Genomic DNA, 17,188 nt, shown 5'->3' with positions numbered 1-17,188 from the left:
TATCTCTTCGTTTCATTTTATATTGAAATACTGCATCCAGGCCTGGGGTCCTCAGCACAAGAACAACACAAGACTGTTGGAGGTCAAGAGAAAGGCCTTGAAGATGATAAAAGGAATGGAGCACCTCTTCTATGAAGAAAGGCTTAAGATGGTGGGCTTGTTCACAGAATCACAAAATGGCCCAGGTTAGAAGGGACCTCAAGGATCATGAACAGGCAGGGCCACCAACCTCCACACTTAATGCTAGATCAGGCTGCCCATGGCCCCATGCAGCCTGGCCTTGAACACCTGCAGAGATGGGACATCCACAACTCCTCTGAGCAGGCTGTTCCAGCACCTGACCACTCCCATAGTAAAGAACTTTCCCCTGATATCCAACCTAAATCTTTCCTCCTTCAACTTACAGCCATTTCCCATTGTCCTGCCACTATCTACCCTTGTAAAGAGTTGACTCCCCTCCTGTTTGTAGGCTCCCTTGAGGCACTGGAAAGCTGCAAGGAAGTCACCCCATAGCCTTCTATTCTTCAGGCTGAACAAGCCCAGCTCCCTCAGCCTGTCTTCACAGGGGAGGTGCTCCAGCCCTCTGATCATCACCATTGTAGCCCTCCTCTGGACCCTCTCCAACAGCTCTCTGTCTTTTATATATTGGGGGTCCCAGACCTGGATGCAGTACTGCAGATGGGGCCTCACAAGGGCAGAGCAGAGAGGGACAGACACTTCCCTGTCCCTGCTGGCCACCCCTCTTCTGATGGAGCCCAGTTCAGCCTGGCTCTGGGAGGACCTTACTGTAGCCTTCCAATACATAAAGGAAGCTCATTGACATGAGGGAGATCAATGTTTTACATGGTCTGACAGTGATAGGACAAGGGATTATGGTTTTAAAGAGGGGAGATTTAGGTTAGATACTATGAGGAATATTTTTTTTTACTCAGAGGGTGACAGTGCACGGAATCAAGCTGTCCAGAGAAGCTGTAGGTGTTGCATCCCTGGAGGCATTGAATGACAGACAAGATGAGGGCCCAGGCAACCAGATTTTGCGTATGGCAACCCTGCCTATGGCAGGGAGATTGGAATTGGATGATTACTAAGGGAATCCAATCCAAGTCATTGTATGAGTCTATAGTTCTCTGATTCTGTGATCAGCTCACACTTTCCTTTTTAATAAACTAATTTGTTTCTTTCAAATTTCCAATGAGTCATTTTTTCAAAACCCTTGGTAATTCTTTTGTCCTTTTTCTTATTCATCTGAAGTTTTGGGGGCCATCTGTCTTAAAGTGAGAACACTTCTATTCGATGCACCATTCCATGTATGTATTAGTCATATAAATACAAAGGCACAAGATGCCCAGTTTTCTGTGTAGCATTGCTCATGTGAACCTGTTGTTCATCTATATGTCCACTGAGATTTCCAGTTGCTTTTATAGCAGTTCAGGAATACACCATAGTGTATGCATGCTCAAACAGCAATGTATGTGGATTTCTATCTTGTATAATTCCAGAACAGCTAAAGAGATTGGACTGCTGTGAATGCATGAGTGAAAGTACTAAGGTAGGACTGATGGCATTCTTTGTGAATCTAAAAAGAACTAGATTAATCCTGTTTTTACTATTTTTTCAACTAAATTTTAAAGTCCTTATTGAATGTACCTTAATTAAGAGCAAAAGTGTTCCATGTTCTCTCTTTGGTACACCGAGACAAGCACCTCCAGGGGGGTGTTCGGATCTTGTGAGGGAGCCTTTTCCTTTCAGTAACCTTCTGTTGCATGTTATATGTTGAATATCTTAAAAGATCTGCATTTCAGATCACAGTTTGCTCTGACAGTTCTTCATCTGAGTATCAATATTAGAGAACAACAGGAGACATCAGCCATTTTGTAGAAAGGTAGATATCTGTAATTTATATAGAAGAGTGCATTAGCATTCAACCTTTTCTACAGTAAAAACATTCACTTAAAAAGATTGTAGGAAAAAGTAGCTATTAACCTTAATCATCATAAATAATTAACCACGATAGCAGCTCTATTTACGATCCATCTCTCAGTTAATGTTTACCCAGACAGATAATACCTGAAGTGACCAAAACCAAACACAAAGCCTTACCACACCCAAGACAAACAACATCTGTTCATACCTGCAATTATATAAAAGTAATACACTCTTTACATAATCATCATTTTAATTGTTATTCTTTTTTTAACTTGTGAGCTAATTAAGATTCTCCAATTCTTAGAAGGCTGTTCATTTTTCAGAGTGTAAATTTTCTGAAATACTACCATTTTGGTGCAGACCCTGTGTACAAAATGATGATGGAACAGAAATTACAAGAGAAGGGAGCTGGGAGAGGAATCCTGAAAAGTAAGCCTGGCTAGAGATCCAGCAAAAATACAGCATTTCGGAGATGTGCTCTCTTAACAGAAATGCGGCAGGAGATCAGGAAGATCGTAAACTAAGGGAAGGTTAGGAGGCATCTTCTCAGTAAATGGGCACTTAGGACTCAATTTTGACTGAAAGTTTTGAATGCATACATATAGGTCCCCTAAGAGGAAATTGGAGATGGAAGAGGCCCAGTAAGTTCATAGCCAGTCCATCTATGTAGGCCACTCCAAAAGTGATGCCTTCTTTTTATTTCTGTGGAAACTACAACAGATACAAAGAGCACAATAACTTTATTTGATAGAGCAAATTCTCAGCTATCAAGCACTTTTTTTTTTTTTTTTTTTTTTAATATACATATATATAGCTATGCATTTTCTCTGCTATTATATCACCAGCATCCACTTCTGACATCATGGGCCAGCATACTAAAGTAAACTTTTAGAACATCCCTCCTATAAATCATTGGAGGAACACAACAGAACACTACATTCTTAAACTATCCAGCAGTAATTTCATAATCTTCTAATTTTAGTGTAGTTGCACGTTTGTTTTTAATCCTAACGTACAACTTTTCTGTGGGTAGTCAGTGCTGAAGGGACATATGGACGCCTCCTTTGAAGTTAGATGTGATAATTCTCCATCCCAACGCTACACTTTCAGTAATTGCAGGCTAGCACAAAAGGTATAACATTATACAGACCTGTGGACTTATTGGTCACTATCATATTGGGGTGACTGCTTCACTCTCAGGCAAATGACTGGGCAGTCAAAAAAAGACTGAGGAAATAAAGAGCATGTAGGAGGAGCCTAGAAAGAAAAAGCAGTAGGCCAAGCCCTACTAAATGCAGCCTTCAGATCAGTGTACAAACATGGGAAAGCTTTGTCTTCAGTGGCCTGCCTTTTCATGCTAAGTGTCTTTGTCATTTATGAGCAAACAGAAATACTGTTCAGCAAAGGGATTTCTAAATAGTTTTTAACAGGCTTTGGAGGTGAAACGTGGAAAACAAGCCCTACCTCTCAGAATTTTTATTTTGAGCTGGAAGCATTCTGGGCAGATATCACTGCATCCACTTGGCTAATTTGCACCTGGAAAGTTTTCCTTGCAGTCATAAAATGTGGACATGAAACTGTTGTTTCGTCCATGACTAGCTCCTGAAGCACAAGATGACCCTGTCATGAAGGAAAACAGCTAGCTCACTAAGCTGCCCCCAATAGGCCAAATGTGACATATAGATCAAAAAAATGCAAGCACTGAGTGATAAACAAGAAAACTGCATCAGTTATAAATCACATTTTTAATACAGTATTTGTTTTAGAAAAGTCACAGCAATATAAGATCCTCAGAAAAGTGTGCTTGGATGGGATTAATAGAGGGGTAATGCTCTCTGTGTGCTTCTGCTTTGGTATTCAGCAAATACCTTGCAGTTTTTGTTTTCTTTTTTTCATACTCCCCAGGGCAGGCTATTCCAAGGTTGCTCAACAAATAACTGCTCAAATGATATTGCTTAGACTGCTTTTATCTGGCAGAGTAGCCCTGCCCTGAAAAAGGAATATGAGAACAAAGAGCATGAAGAGGGAAAGCAGCAAAGAAAAGATGAGAGTGGGCATCACACCCGTTATTTCCAGATCTGTGCACAAGGAACACAGATATCCCCACTCCTCCAACATTTCAAAATGAGTTTGAAAGTGGTCCTGGAAAATGTACATGCAGAGTAATTCTGCGTGGCAGCAGGGGAGATGGACTGGCTATGAACTTACTGGGTCTCTTCCATCTCCAATTTCTATGAAAACAGTCACCATTATTTAGAAATATGATAAATATTTTAAAAATCACAGATACAAACTAAATAAAACATATTAAATAACAAATTCAGCCAACTTAATCATGACTTTTCAACTTTTTAAACCAAGACAGCAGGGAAGAAGAAGGAACAGGCTTAAGATTTTTAGCCCTCTTTGTTTAAGGCTAATTCACATAGGACACACCTTCATGAGACTTGTTCAATAACATTTATGGAGCTGGGCTAGAGTTGTTGTTGGATTGTCCTCAGTCCACAGAGCTGCTGATTTTATCCAGTTTTTATCTCACTCTAGCAACTTTTAATTCACATTTTGCCGTGTTTATATTTCATCCCTAGCTGGACCAGTAGATTTCATTTTGGGTAGTGTAATACCAATCTAGTCCTTTCAGCATTTACTCATCCAGAGGAAACTGCACCAAATGCCAATTCCTTTCTTCATTCCTGTACCGACCAAAACAACATCATCTGTCTTCCAAGAGTTACATGTTTGAAGATACACAGACTTCATCATCCTCAGCAGGAGAAGAATTTTCACTTGAAAAACACAGAACTCCTTATTGGAGCACGTGGTGCATCCATTAAGTCTATCTGCAGTGAGGGGGCTTGTGTTTCATGGGACAGCCACTAGACAGTGATACAGGCACACTGACACAGGCAAAGTATGTCAGCTTCACACTGTTCTACTAGTCCCAGCCCCTCTCTAACATTTTCTTCACAGCCCAACAGCTCAAAATTTCTCTGAATTCCAGTCAAATCTCAGTTTGTACATGTTCCTTCTGAGTACCCATAATTCATTCTCAACAGAGAGAAAGGCTTGAATAAATCCTTTTCTCCTATGAAAACCAAAGATGAGGAATGTTCTGGGGTGGACAGATCCAGGAGCATGCCTTCCCTTTGGTGTTCTGCTTGTTCAACAGAAGACCCCATTCTTCTGGGTTGTTGGTGTTTGCAGTGTTATTTCCAAACTATCAGTTCAAGCTTCTTCCATTAGCACTGAAAACAGTACAAGAAGATGAGGCAGACATGGTCATTCTTCCTATCCCCGTACTTCCCTGAACATGTATAAAAGAACAAAATAAACTAGAGCCTGTTTTAGGCTTTGTATGTATAATACTCTTCAGCATACCACGCCCTGGTCACAAGGCTCAACCATGGATAGTGTGGCTCCAATTTGGACTTCAGCTTTTCAGGCAATTGGTTCAAGTTACAGTTACACAGTAAGCATCCATTTGACAAATAACAGCTGCATCCTCTACAAGCTTTGCCAGAATGAAAATCAGATATTCCAGCTAACCCATCTGACTTTACACCTTACCATACAGCATTCATAGCTCATTCACACCTACTGGGGACCAGCAACATAAGAATGAAATACCTGTATAAGAAGAGCACCCCTCAGTACTCTGCCTTGTAAGCTGTCACCTGTCCTGTACATTTGTACACATGACCTCCCCACTTCCCATGTCTCTACAGGTAAGTCTAAGTGACTACAGATGCTGCTCCAAGCCATTTCCTCTAGCCATTCTTTACAGCAGCTGCTCACCTCTTTCCCAACCCACTTTGTCTCTGAGTTGCTAAAAAGCCCGGGCCTCTGATGATGTACAGTGGGAGGTCTGACCAGCCTTTCAATCAAACAAAATGAGGAAATATTTTCCATGTTCTGTGAGACACCCCTTGTTCCCTCACAGATATCCCAACTGACACCACAGGTGTATTTCCACTAGAAAGGACCTGCTACAAATTGACAAACTTGCTTGACAGTACAGCAGCCTTTGGGAGCAAACCCTGAGGACCATGGCGCAGTAAACATGATCAAACCAACTGGATCTCATGCGGCATCCGCTTTTCTCTTAGATCTGGTGTTCCAAATAAATCCTTCTTGGCTTTTCCTTGTTTGACTACCTGTGGTGTGTCCAGGAAACACACAAAGGTGTTTTTCACTTGTAGTTTTAAAGGACCCAACAGCTGCTTGTTTCTGCTACATCTGTTTATTGCTTTTCTCTTCACACTCAGGTGCTTTGAAGTAGAAGTGGCCCTCAGTATTTGTTGGTTTGCTTTTTTTCACAGGCATTGAATCACTGGGCTACTAATGCTGCTTAGTACTATGCTGAGATGATAATAAACAGAGAATTAAATAAGAAAAAGAATACACATGGATTTTGCCTGACACTGTTATGATATATTCTAAGTGTATACTGCATACGCAGCAGAGGCAGAGAGAAGCTGGGATATAGAAACTAGTTCTCAATGTCAAGTCACTACTGAGGCAGGCTTGGAAAGACTGGTAATGCCAAAAAGACGATTCACTCTCATGAACACCAGGCTCAAAACAGTAGTTTTTCCTGTGTCTAAGGAACTTATTCTTTCTTTTTCTCTCACCTAATTTCAGAATAAATGAAGCCACGTGGAGCAGAACAAAGGGCAATATGGGTTTCAAAAGACAACATGGATAATTGTTCCTCTGGAATTTCATGTGGTTGGTTGCTTAGGTTATTTACTTGCTGAGTGGGAGATGTGGACACAAATCTTCTGAAACACTTTACCTTGGAAGCAATGAGTTATCCAGCAAGCCTGTGTTAGGACCCTCTGGGCTTGTCTAGCTGCCTCTCCATTCTCACGGTGAATGCAGTTTTTGCTCTGTTGCTACTATTGTAGGGAAAAAAGCAATCACTAAATAACAAAACGGCAGATAATGGGGAGCTGCAATCAAGTAATCAAAAAATAAAACCTATAATGTTGCTTGCTATTTGATATAACTGTGTCTTAGATACCGGGCCACAGAAAATCCATGGCATAATTTCCACCGTGGCTAAGTGGGGTTGCTCCAGTAGCAAATACAATATTTGACTGGCAGATTTTGTGGATGAAGTTCAGATAGGTGCCACAATTATTCAGTGACATCTGGCCTGGATCCTTTCCCATTGTAAAGATTTGGTTTTCTTCCATCATTTCTGGCTCTGCCACATAACTAAATCTAGGCATTTAGTCCCAGTAACCAACTTCCTCTTCTCCTCCAGGTTCTCAACAACCAGAGAACAGCCTTTGAAAAGCATCGGTATTCTTGTGTTCCATGGTGTAGTCCTGGAAAGCATGACTCCAAAATCTTGGTGTACAAAGATATCTCTGATGTTTCTTAAAAGAGGAGTTTATTTTGATTTAGGATTCAAAATAGTAACACTTTACACTGCTGCCTGGAAGGGTGAGATCTGCCTGAGACCACAAAAGAATACAGTTTAGTGTAACCTTAGTAGTGATTTCTCTGCATTTGTAAACTTTTTCTCAAGAACCTCCTCCAATTAAGCTAGATAAGAATTAAGGAATATATTCATTCGCCTTTGCTATCTGTAAAAAAATTCCTTTGATCTGGAAGAGGTGGTCGTTTGATTATGATTATGCAATTATACTGTAAGAGCTCATAAAAATTATGAACTGTTTCTTAATATATATATATATATTGTACTGCAGAAGAAATGGGAAAGTAAACACAATGGTTTATCGAAATTAATTGCACCCCAATTCATGCAAGGCTGTTTGAGTATCTTGGTGTTTCAAGAGCTTTGGTGGTTCTGCAGTAAGGCACGGACCAGACATTTACTACAGCTGGGTCTTGGAAACCTCCTTCAGAAGTGAAGGTCTCCTGTCACCTCTTTGGGGTAAGAAATACCATGAGCTCTCATCTGTACATTGAAATTCAAACAACATTTTTGTTGCCATTGTCTCGACAAAAAATTAATGCTCTTAGAATATATTCAGACCAGCGGGGCTGGGCTGCAGAATGGCTCCAGAATGTGAGTAAAGCGCTATGTGCACCAAGATTTCCTACTCTAGCACTTAGAGATAAGCTTCAGATGTAAGCTTGAGGGATGAACTTCAGATGTAAACTGCATGAACATCCCAAAAGTTGTTCTCAATCACTGTTGACCTTTGGATGTGAAAGGTAACATAAAAGTGCTAGTAAATACTGTTTATTTTCCTGTATTTCCTTTTCTTAAGATCCAAATATATCACCCGTTCGCATGAACAAAGAAAATGTGCAGTTACACGCGTGTGCACCAGCACACAGCACGGCGCAGGCTGAGCCGAGGACTGTCTGCTTCGGAACTACAGCTCTCTGGCACCTTCTGTACCGCATCAGGTTCAGGTAGCGGGGAACAACTCGCAGCAGAAGGCTGGAAGGAGGTTTTCCGTGCAAACTGGAAGTCGACCCCACTTCCCTGGTGTGGCAAAAGGAGCGGGTGATGGTCTCCTTCCCCACGGCAACGTCCCGCCGCGCACTTCCGAACTCGGGGTACTCGCGGAGCACCGGGAGCTGCGCGGCGCAAAGACAGCAGCCGGTTCATCGCTGCTCCGCTCCGCTCGGCCCCGCCGCCAAACTCTCGGCGGAGCCGCGCTGAGACGCCCGGCTCGCCGCTCGCTGTGCGCGGTGCCCGGCCGTGCGCCGTGCCGCGGAGCGGGGTGCTCCCGGGCGGATCCCCGTCGCCCGCCCCGCCTGCGCCACCCGTGAAAGCGGGCCCGGGTGCCGGAGGCGGCGGGGAGGGCTGGGACGGGGCCCTGGCCAGGGGTTTCTCTCCCCCCCGCACCTCCTCCCCTCTCGCCGCCGGTTCCCGTGAGGCTGCAAGTGCCGCCGCGGCAGCTGGGGGGCCGGCGGGGGATGCTGCCGCCGCCCTGCCCAGCGCCGGAGTAAGGGCAAGAGCTGGTGGCGGCAGGAGCGGCCCCGGCGGCGGGACGAGGTGAGCGTGGAGCGGGGCAGGAAGGTGACGGGGGGCAGCGGGGCCGCCGAGGCAGCCCGCCCTGCCTGGGGGCCGGAGAAGCACGGGGAAGGATCGGGACGCAGCTGCGGGGGCTGCAGGCGGCGGGGTTCCGCGCCCAGGCCGGGGGGGGGGGGGGGGCAACAGCGCGGCTTTGGCTTTGGGGTGCGGGGTGGGTGCGGCGGGGGAGCGAGGGGCTTTCGGGCTGAGTTCGGCCGTGCCAGAGGCAGACGGAACTGCATAGAGGGGCTCCAACGCCTCCCCTCCCCAAATCTGGGGCAGGGTGGGGTCCCATACATCTAGGATCAGGCAAAGGGAGAAGTTCCCATAGAGCTCAGAGGTGTTTTCTCTGGCTGAAGTTATCTAGAAATAATAGTGAAGAACAGCAATTCATAACAAAACTGGAAATAGCAACAGGTTGCTTTACTGAAATCACACGTGCTGGGAAAATGCCACCTCCAGTGGACCTGATAGAAAACAGCTTACAGCAATACCGATTTGTAGGGCTTGTTTGGGGACCACCTAACACTCCACAAAACAAATGTTACTGTATGGCTGAAGAGATTTTCCTAAAGCTAACAAGTAATTCCCAAACACTTTCATTTGGATTTTTTTTGTGGATACAGAATACGATCTTTAGAACTTCTTCGATACGTGCAATTGTTTGAAGTGTTTTCATTTTTACTGATGTTTTTTCCTACTATTTGTGCAGATCTCCCGCTCACTGTCAGATTCTGCCTTTCCAAAGCATCTCTGTCATCCTTCTGTGCAGTGCAGACTAGAATTACCCCTGCAGGGCAGCCCAGACTGGGCTCAGAGGACCCTACTTCCGCCGCCATAGCTCAGTCATAGCTGTGCAGGAGGAGGGCTCTGTGTCTGCATCCATCCCTGGTTTCCCCTTTGGGCCTTGGCTCCATCACAGGCAGCACTCTTTTGCCTCCTACTCGAGTTTCACCAGCTGGTGTACACGTACAGAAGATGTGCTGGGAGGGGCGAGGTCAGGGGAATATTAGTGAGGCATTGCTAAGGCCAATTCCCAGGCAGGGTAGTGCCCCTGGGAGCATTTATGCTAATAGTGGAAGTCAGAGCCCTCAACTCCTGTTCTTGATGTAGGGTGGGGCTGGGCAGCTGCGGATTCCTTTCCCTTTCTGTCCTACCTTTCTTGCCTCACCACTCTGCAGAACTAAGCTCTCATTTCAACAAGAAATGCAAGTTCCAGCCCTGGAGACAGGATTCAGCTCGGTTCTCAGTGAATTCACTGGGGTTTGGTCACTGACCCCAGTGTTACGATGTCTGGATCCATGCATTTTGTCAGTCTGTGAGAAGAAAAAGAATATGATCGGGATGATTGTTTTTTTTGCCAAGGTTTATTGAGTCATGATGTAGGGACCTGATGGCTATTCAGATGGAACATTTGGATTCTCCTACATATTTAGCAGGCTGATCCTTACTCTGTGCCTGTGTGTGTCTGATCTCATCAGACCAAACTGGCTTAGCCATAATTTCTCAGAGGTCACTGGGGGAATAGGTAGCATCCGGACAAAAAATGGACATTGTTCTACTGCTGCTTTGAGAACAATGATTACAGAGAAGGTTGTACAGTTAGTACCCTTGCCAAACTTCAAGGCTGAATGGAAGATCCCAGGTTTGTCAGTCTGATGTTCTTTCCACCATTCTCAAAGAGCATCGCTTCCTTGATACCAGATTACCTTGTCAGAAGCAAAAATGTCAAGTGAGACAATGGGTGCTTGGCAGTAAACTCCCACTGCATCTGCATGGGTTCTGGTGGTTGCAAATAAACTCTTCTGCATAAGTTGATCGGCTTTTTTGGTCACTTATTAACTGCAAGAGTGAAGAATGTGTTACCTGCATTCATTTGTGGCAAGGACTGTAGGAGCATTACTGACACTCAGGCAGGCTGAGGAGGCCACTGGCAGAGTGGTAGCTTTAGTATCGAAACCATCTCTTTTGAGGTATAAGGGCTACTTTCTCTTGACTGCAGGTTTTATTCAGGTGAGAAGGTCAGGGCAGCTGAGGGGCTCTGCTCACAGAACATGGGAGATTGTAGTCTCCTCATATGTATGTGGAACGCAAGTGAGTGCCATACACTCCAGTGACTTCATTCTAAAGATGATTCCAGAACATGGTCTGAACTTGGACACTGACCTTGGGCAAACCATTTCCTTTTTGTTTTCCTGTTTTAAAAATGGGATTAAGGACAGCATTTCATACAGTCTTATTGGACATGTCTCATTTAGAAATAGTATTTTTAAAGCAACCTGAAATTTTCATACCAAAACCGGGAAATTGTTTTACAGCTTAATTGTTATATGGAAACATGAAAGCAAAGGCACTGTAAAGTTTCTTGTCCTTTTGCCCACCATTTTCAGTGGGTTTCAATTGACTGCAGTGGTGCATTGCATTAGGCAACTGCTTCTCTATTTTGCAATCTAACAACTAGATCCCATGTATATGAACTGGATGAGGGGACTGAGTGCACCCTCAGTAAGTTTGCAGACAACATCAAGTTGGGAGGGAGTGTTGATCTGCCTGAGGGGAGAAGAGCGCTACAGAGGGACCTGGATAGACTCAATTGATGGGCCAAGATTAATGGCATGAGTTTCAATAGGGCCAAGTGTCGGGTCCTGCATTTTGGTCACAATAACCCCAGGCAACCCTACAGGCTTGGGGAGGAGTGGCTGGAAAGCTCCCAGATGGAAAGGGACCTTGGTGTGCTGATGGACAGTCAGCTGAATATGAGCCAGCAATGTGCCGAGGCAACCAAGAAGGCCAATGGCGTCCTGGCTTGTATCAAGAATGGTGTGGTGAGCAGGACTGGGGAAGTCATCCTGCCCCTGTACTTGGCATTGGTGAGGCCTCACCTCAAATACTGTGTTCAGTTTTGGGCACTTTGGCGCAGGAAAGACATGGAGGTACTGGAGCAGGTCCAGAGAAGGGCAATGAGGCTCGTTAAGGGCTTGGAGAATCAGCCCTATGAGGAGAGGCTAAGGAAGCTGGGGATGTTTAGTCTGGGGAAAAGGAGGCTGAGGGGAAACCTTATCGCACTCTTCCAGTACCTGAAAGGTTCTTACAGTGAAAGTGGGGCAAGTCTCCTCTCACTGGAGACAAGTGACAGGATGAGGGGAAATGGCCTCAAGTTGCGCCAGGGTAAGTTTAGGTTGGATATTAGGAAGAACTTCTTTACAGAAAGGGTAGCTAAGTACTGGAATAGGCTCCCCAGGGAGGTGGTTGAATCACCATCCCTGGATGTGTTTCACTGCCATTTGGATGTGGTGCTCAGGGATATGATTTTGTTAGAGTTAGGGTACTATGGTTAGGCTGTAGTTGGACTTGATGATCTTCAAGGTCTTTTCCAACCTGGGTAATTCTATGATTCTATGATTCTAAGTCCAGTTTGGAACTGGAGGGAAAATCTCCTGCTACTTAAGGTGGTACTTTCTAATCACCTGTAGTTAGCCTGGAGGCACCGGCATTGACATATTAGCCTACCCTGCACACAGTGTCTTGCACTACTGCTGAACAGTTCAATGAACAACATCCTGAGCACCTGGGTAAATGTACGGTATGGGACAGCTTCTAGTAAATGCCTGGGTTCTTATTTTTGCTTTTTGACAAACAGTGTGATTGGGGCAGGGGACAACTGTGAAATAGTGGATATAGTTCTGCAGTATTCCCTTGTGCAGAGAGTTAGGACCGTTGTGCTGTGTCCTAACTCTGGAGGTGGGTTTGAACCATTGCTCTCCAGAACTTCTTAGAGTGCAGGTACTTGTGTTTATGTTGGCACTTAGCACACTAACAACCATTCCAACACCCAATATTGGACTGGGAATGAGAATTCGTGGTGACAGCTATAAAGAAAAGAAAAAGAAGCCAGAATAAAAAAGGAAGAATGGGGAAGGAAAAAGAAATAGGAGCAAGAGTGGCAGCAATTCTAGCAAAAGAAACACTTTCCAGTGACCAGTTCTGAATGTGATGTAAAAAAAAACAACTGAAAGTTTTATTTTACTACACAGAGCCCAGATTCTTCCTTTGATCTCTGTACAAGCTTCCTTTTGGCATCTGTGGGAGATCAGTGGAAGGAGGGGACTGTGTAGTCTTGAATTTATTGTGCAGCCTGTGGACAGTAATGGAACAGAACTCAGTTTTCTTCATAGCTATGAGCCCTTTAGGAGGGTATACTGATAGTCCTAAGATAGATGCTGAAAATCAATCTGCTAAGAGGCATCTCACCACCAAAACAGTAGATAAGTTATCTCACTACGCTGCTCATTGCAGTTGAAGTGTTGCCATCTGTTGAAAGTAGTTCAGTATCTCTGCTACTGTCTGCAGAAATTCCTTTATAGGCATGATTTGTATAATAGTGTACACAAATTGATTACTTCTGAGGCTGTTCTGAGTAGCCAGCATCTGGAAACAGTTATTTCAGCTTAATACAGTAGGAACATGTTAAATAGCCTGTAGTAAGTAATAATAAATTCTCTACAATGCTTCCTTAAATTACAGTATGTGTAAATTTTAGTGTATTATTCAGATTATTGATAAACATTTCTGATTATTCTTACTACTTGAAAACAACAATATATGACAATTAAGAGATGGTTAACAGATGCACCAGCTGCACTCTGAGCAATCCAAATATACAACAATTCATAGAACTTGACCATTGATTTCAATGTTTATCATGAACAACTGAAGAAAAAAAAAAAAAAAAGGTTTATTTTGAACAAAAGAAAAGAAACTATCACAGAATCATAGAATGGCCAGGTTGGAAGGGACCTCAAGGATCATGAATCTCCAACCCCCCTGCCACAGGCAGTGCTGCCAACCTCCACAATTAATATGAGAACAGGCTGCCCGGGGCCCCATCCAACCTGGCCTTGAACACCTCCAGTGACGAGGCATCCACAGCCTCTCTGGGCAGCCTGTTTCAGAACCTCATCACTCTCTTGGTAAAGAACTTTCCCGGACATCCAACCTAACACTTCCCTCCTTCAACTTAAATCCATTTCCCCTTGTCCCACTATTACCTACCCTGTCAAAGAGTTGACTCCCCCTGTTCTACAGAAGGTTTGCTCTAACTTGAAAAAATCTGACGCCCAACACTTCTATTTCTTCATTATGTCATACTTGGGCACTTGATATTTTGAGTTAAAATCCTGGGAAATAAGGTGCTTTAGGTTCCTTTATATATAACTTACAAGAAATATTCAGGAGCAACCCCAAAGCAAAGTCTAGCATTAAACTGTTACAGTAAATGACTCTTGCTGCAGGGAAGCTCCCTTTGCTTCCAGCCTTCAGTCTGCAAGTCCCTCCAACACCATAATGGTTCTCAGAGCAGCGTGCTGGGTTCTGCAAGCAGTGGAGCTGCTGACTTGATGCTGTCATCATTAACTTGTCTTAGGAGAGCATGTCAGAAACCAGAATACTTATCTTGGTATGCTCTGCAAATGGGAAAGAGAGCTGCTCCTTGTCATGAAGTGTTGAAATATTTCCAGGCAGATTAGGAATAGGAGATGGAAGATGTTTTGTCTGTTAATTTCCTATCATCATTTCCTCAAGTCAGACTAACAGCTGCAGTCATTTTCTCCAAGAAATATCACATAATGTGTGTTTTCTGCTTTTTATTCTCCGTGGTTTGTTTTCATCTTGCAGCAGTTCTTGAAAAGGAGATGTTCATCCCCTATTTCTGGTTCTCCATCCTTTGACTCACCAGTGACCTGGCACCATTCATTAAGCATTTGTTTGTTCATGAAGTTGATTTGTTTGAGAACTGGCTGTGCTAAAAAGCACACAGAAGACAAGCTGTTGGAGGCATTTCATGTCATGGAGATTTTTCTTCCAGCCCCATTGCTCCTAGCTCCTCTGGTACCAACTGGAAGCATCAGCTGACTCAGGGAACGTGCAACAGATCTGTGCCTCTTATACTGAGTTTTAGTTTAGCTAACTGAGGAGATCTCCAGGAGCATTCACTCATGGCTGCATTCACATGATCCACTGAAGAAAATCTCCACAGAGGTACTGCAGAAAGAGAGCTGTGGTGGTGATGGTGTTCACCAGTGAGGTTACAGCTCAAGGTAGCAGATGTGTTGTTCACTCAGCCTTGCCTAAATTCATCTTAGAAATGACCTAGAGCTTGTTGACAGTTTCATCAGCACCCCTCCCTCTTCCCTTGAAGTTTCAGGATCCTTACAAATACGCAGTGTCATTTCAGCTGCGCAGCAGTTCACTGTCTAGCTCACAGCTGCTGTGCCCCAGAAGGGCAAGGATCTTCTGTAGGTCACATGTGACATCTGCCAGCTTGGTGCATGTCTCTGTGATGCTCTAACAGGGCACTGTGTGGGCAGCTGTGAGCATCCGAGTGAGTGAGTCTCTTAGCAGCTGATGCTTGTGTCAGGAATTGCCTTCTTATTCACATCTTTTTCAAAGTGACCTATTTAGCTACATGCATTTTAAAGTATTTTGAACATAATTGGTATGTCTTAGGAACTTCTGATTTGTTCACATCTTACAACGTTTTACACTTAGACTTTGAGGAGGAATTTGACTAATCTATACCTAGTCTACACCAAGCAGAGGCCTCTACACCATGCACTATGGCAGCTGTTCAAATGTCATTGCTTCTACACAAGGGGTTTGAATGTATTTTGAATAGTGGAAGAAGATTCTTCTAGGAGATTTTGTATCTGAAAGACAGGAATCTGCTCAAAGGACAACTAATCTGTATTACTTTTAGGTCCCACAAATACTGTGTGTGTTTCTGCATAGTCATGTTGAATCATAGAATCGTAGAATGGCCTGGGTTGAAAAGGCCACAATGATAATCTAGTTTCGGCCCCTTTGCTGTGTGCAGGGCCACCAACAAGGCTGCGCACAGCCGCATCCAGCCTGGCCTTGAATGCCTCCAGGGATGGGGCATCCACAACCTCTCTGGGCAACCATCCTTTGAGTGAAAAGCTTCCTCCTTCTATCTAATATATTTTGCAAACTTGGTATATTCCAGAAGTACTAGAACGTCAGACCCTGCTGATGAGTTTCCTGTATTCATTAGCCTTCAGTCTAGGAAGAAGGTGCAGATTTATAAACCAACCTGTAATCCTAAATCTTCTGCTGCCTGTATTTATGATTTCAGGCAGCCTGCCTACAGTCCTTATCTTATTGTAGGGAGACATCTATAATTCTTCTGATTTATGAATCAAAGATTGAAGGGGCCAGATCCAGTTAGAGAATGACAAACAGGGTATAAAATTGGTTTCTAATCAGCAGCAGTAGTTTCCATCTGTTGCACCTCCATGTCCTTTAAATACATTCTGTATGATACTCTCAGGTCTAAAGCATTGTAATAATGACATAAACATTAATAGCAACAGTAGTGTGTTAATATATAGATAAAGGAACAAATTCTTGATATTATTTGGATTTATGTCTTCAATAAACACACCGCTATCAGATTATGCTTCTGTTACTTCCTAAGATAGTATCAGGTTGAGTGATTCTAAGAACTAGCTAAGGTAAACTGCAGCTTCCATGTTTGCACATGTAATATTTGCACATTTAATGGTCTCTGTTGAGTCATGTCCATTATCACAGACATTTGCATACCTAAGCCCCTGGAAACGGCCATCAAGCAGAAAGCTCTGCTTAATCTTAAGGAGAAGCCTTTGCCCTCCCTCCTCCACGTTTAGATCAGAGATCATACTTTGATTATATTGCCTTCCAGGTGAGAGCTCTGAGCAGCCTCTCTGTGAAGTGGAGCAGGAGGCACAGTGGCAGTGTACTAACTTGCAGAGATGCCTTGGCCCCCCATAGCTAGGTAGTACCTGAATGATACTTTGAGGGTGCAAAAATTTCTGTGCCTTAAGTGGGTAACAAACATCTCAAGAAATTCTGAGACTCTGAGCTTTAGTCCCTGACTGTTAATACCCACAGTTCCTTCTTTCTTCTGGACTGTGTCTGTACCCCTCACTGTTGTTTGTTTCACTGTACTTTCAGTGTGTTGAAGATTTGGTCTGCAACCATGAGATCTAGAAGTATTGGGTTTTAATTGGAAAAAGACTCAAATTAGACTATACAACTCCTGTTCAGCAAAGATGAATTATTCTCACTGAGCTTGTGCTCTGACGACTGATGTATGTGTAGCTCTGTGGCAGAACTTCTCATACAGGCAGGATCTATCAGCCACAGTGAAGCAGAGTAAGTTCTGGGGATTATTTTGCTGTAGATATCGCTCTTGCTTTCATGTTG

At 43.8% G+C, this 17,188-nt stretch overlaps 1 protein-coding gene across 1 annotated transcript in view; it reads left to right on the top strand.

The window, feature by feature from the left end:
* Window positions 1-8,673: 8,673 nt before the first annotated feature.
* CASR (calcium sensing receptor) overlaps window positions 8,674-17,188 on the top strand; it is a 73,415-nt gene continuing 64,900 nt past the window's right edge. The window contains exon 1 of the mRNA XM_072343152.1: window positions 8,674-8,908. The gene's annotated coding sequence lies outside the window, so the exon portion shown is untranslated. The remainder of the gene's footprint in view (window positions 8,909-17,188) is intronic.

Source organism: Excalfactoria chinensis, chromosome 1 (genome assembly GCF_039878825.1).
Source record: "Excalfactoria chinensis isolate bCotChi1 chromosome 1, bCotChi1.hap2, whole genome shotgun sequence".
Lineage (NCBI taxonomy): Eukaryota > Metazoa > Chordata > Aves > Galliformes > Phasianidae > Excalfactoria > Excalfactoria chinensis.
This window is presented reverse-complemented; position numbering and strand designations above follow the sequence as displayed.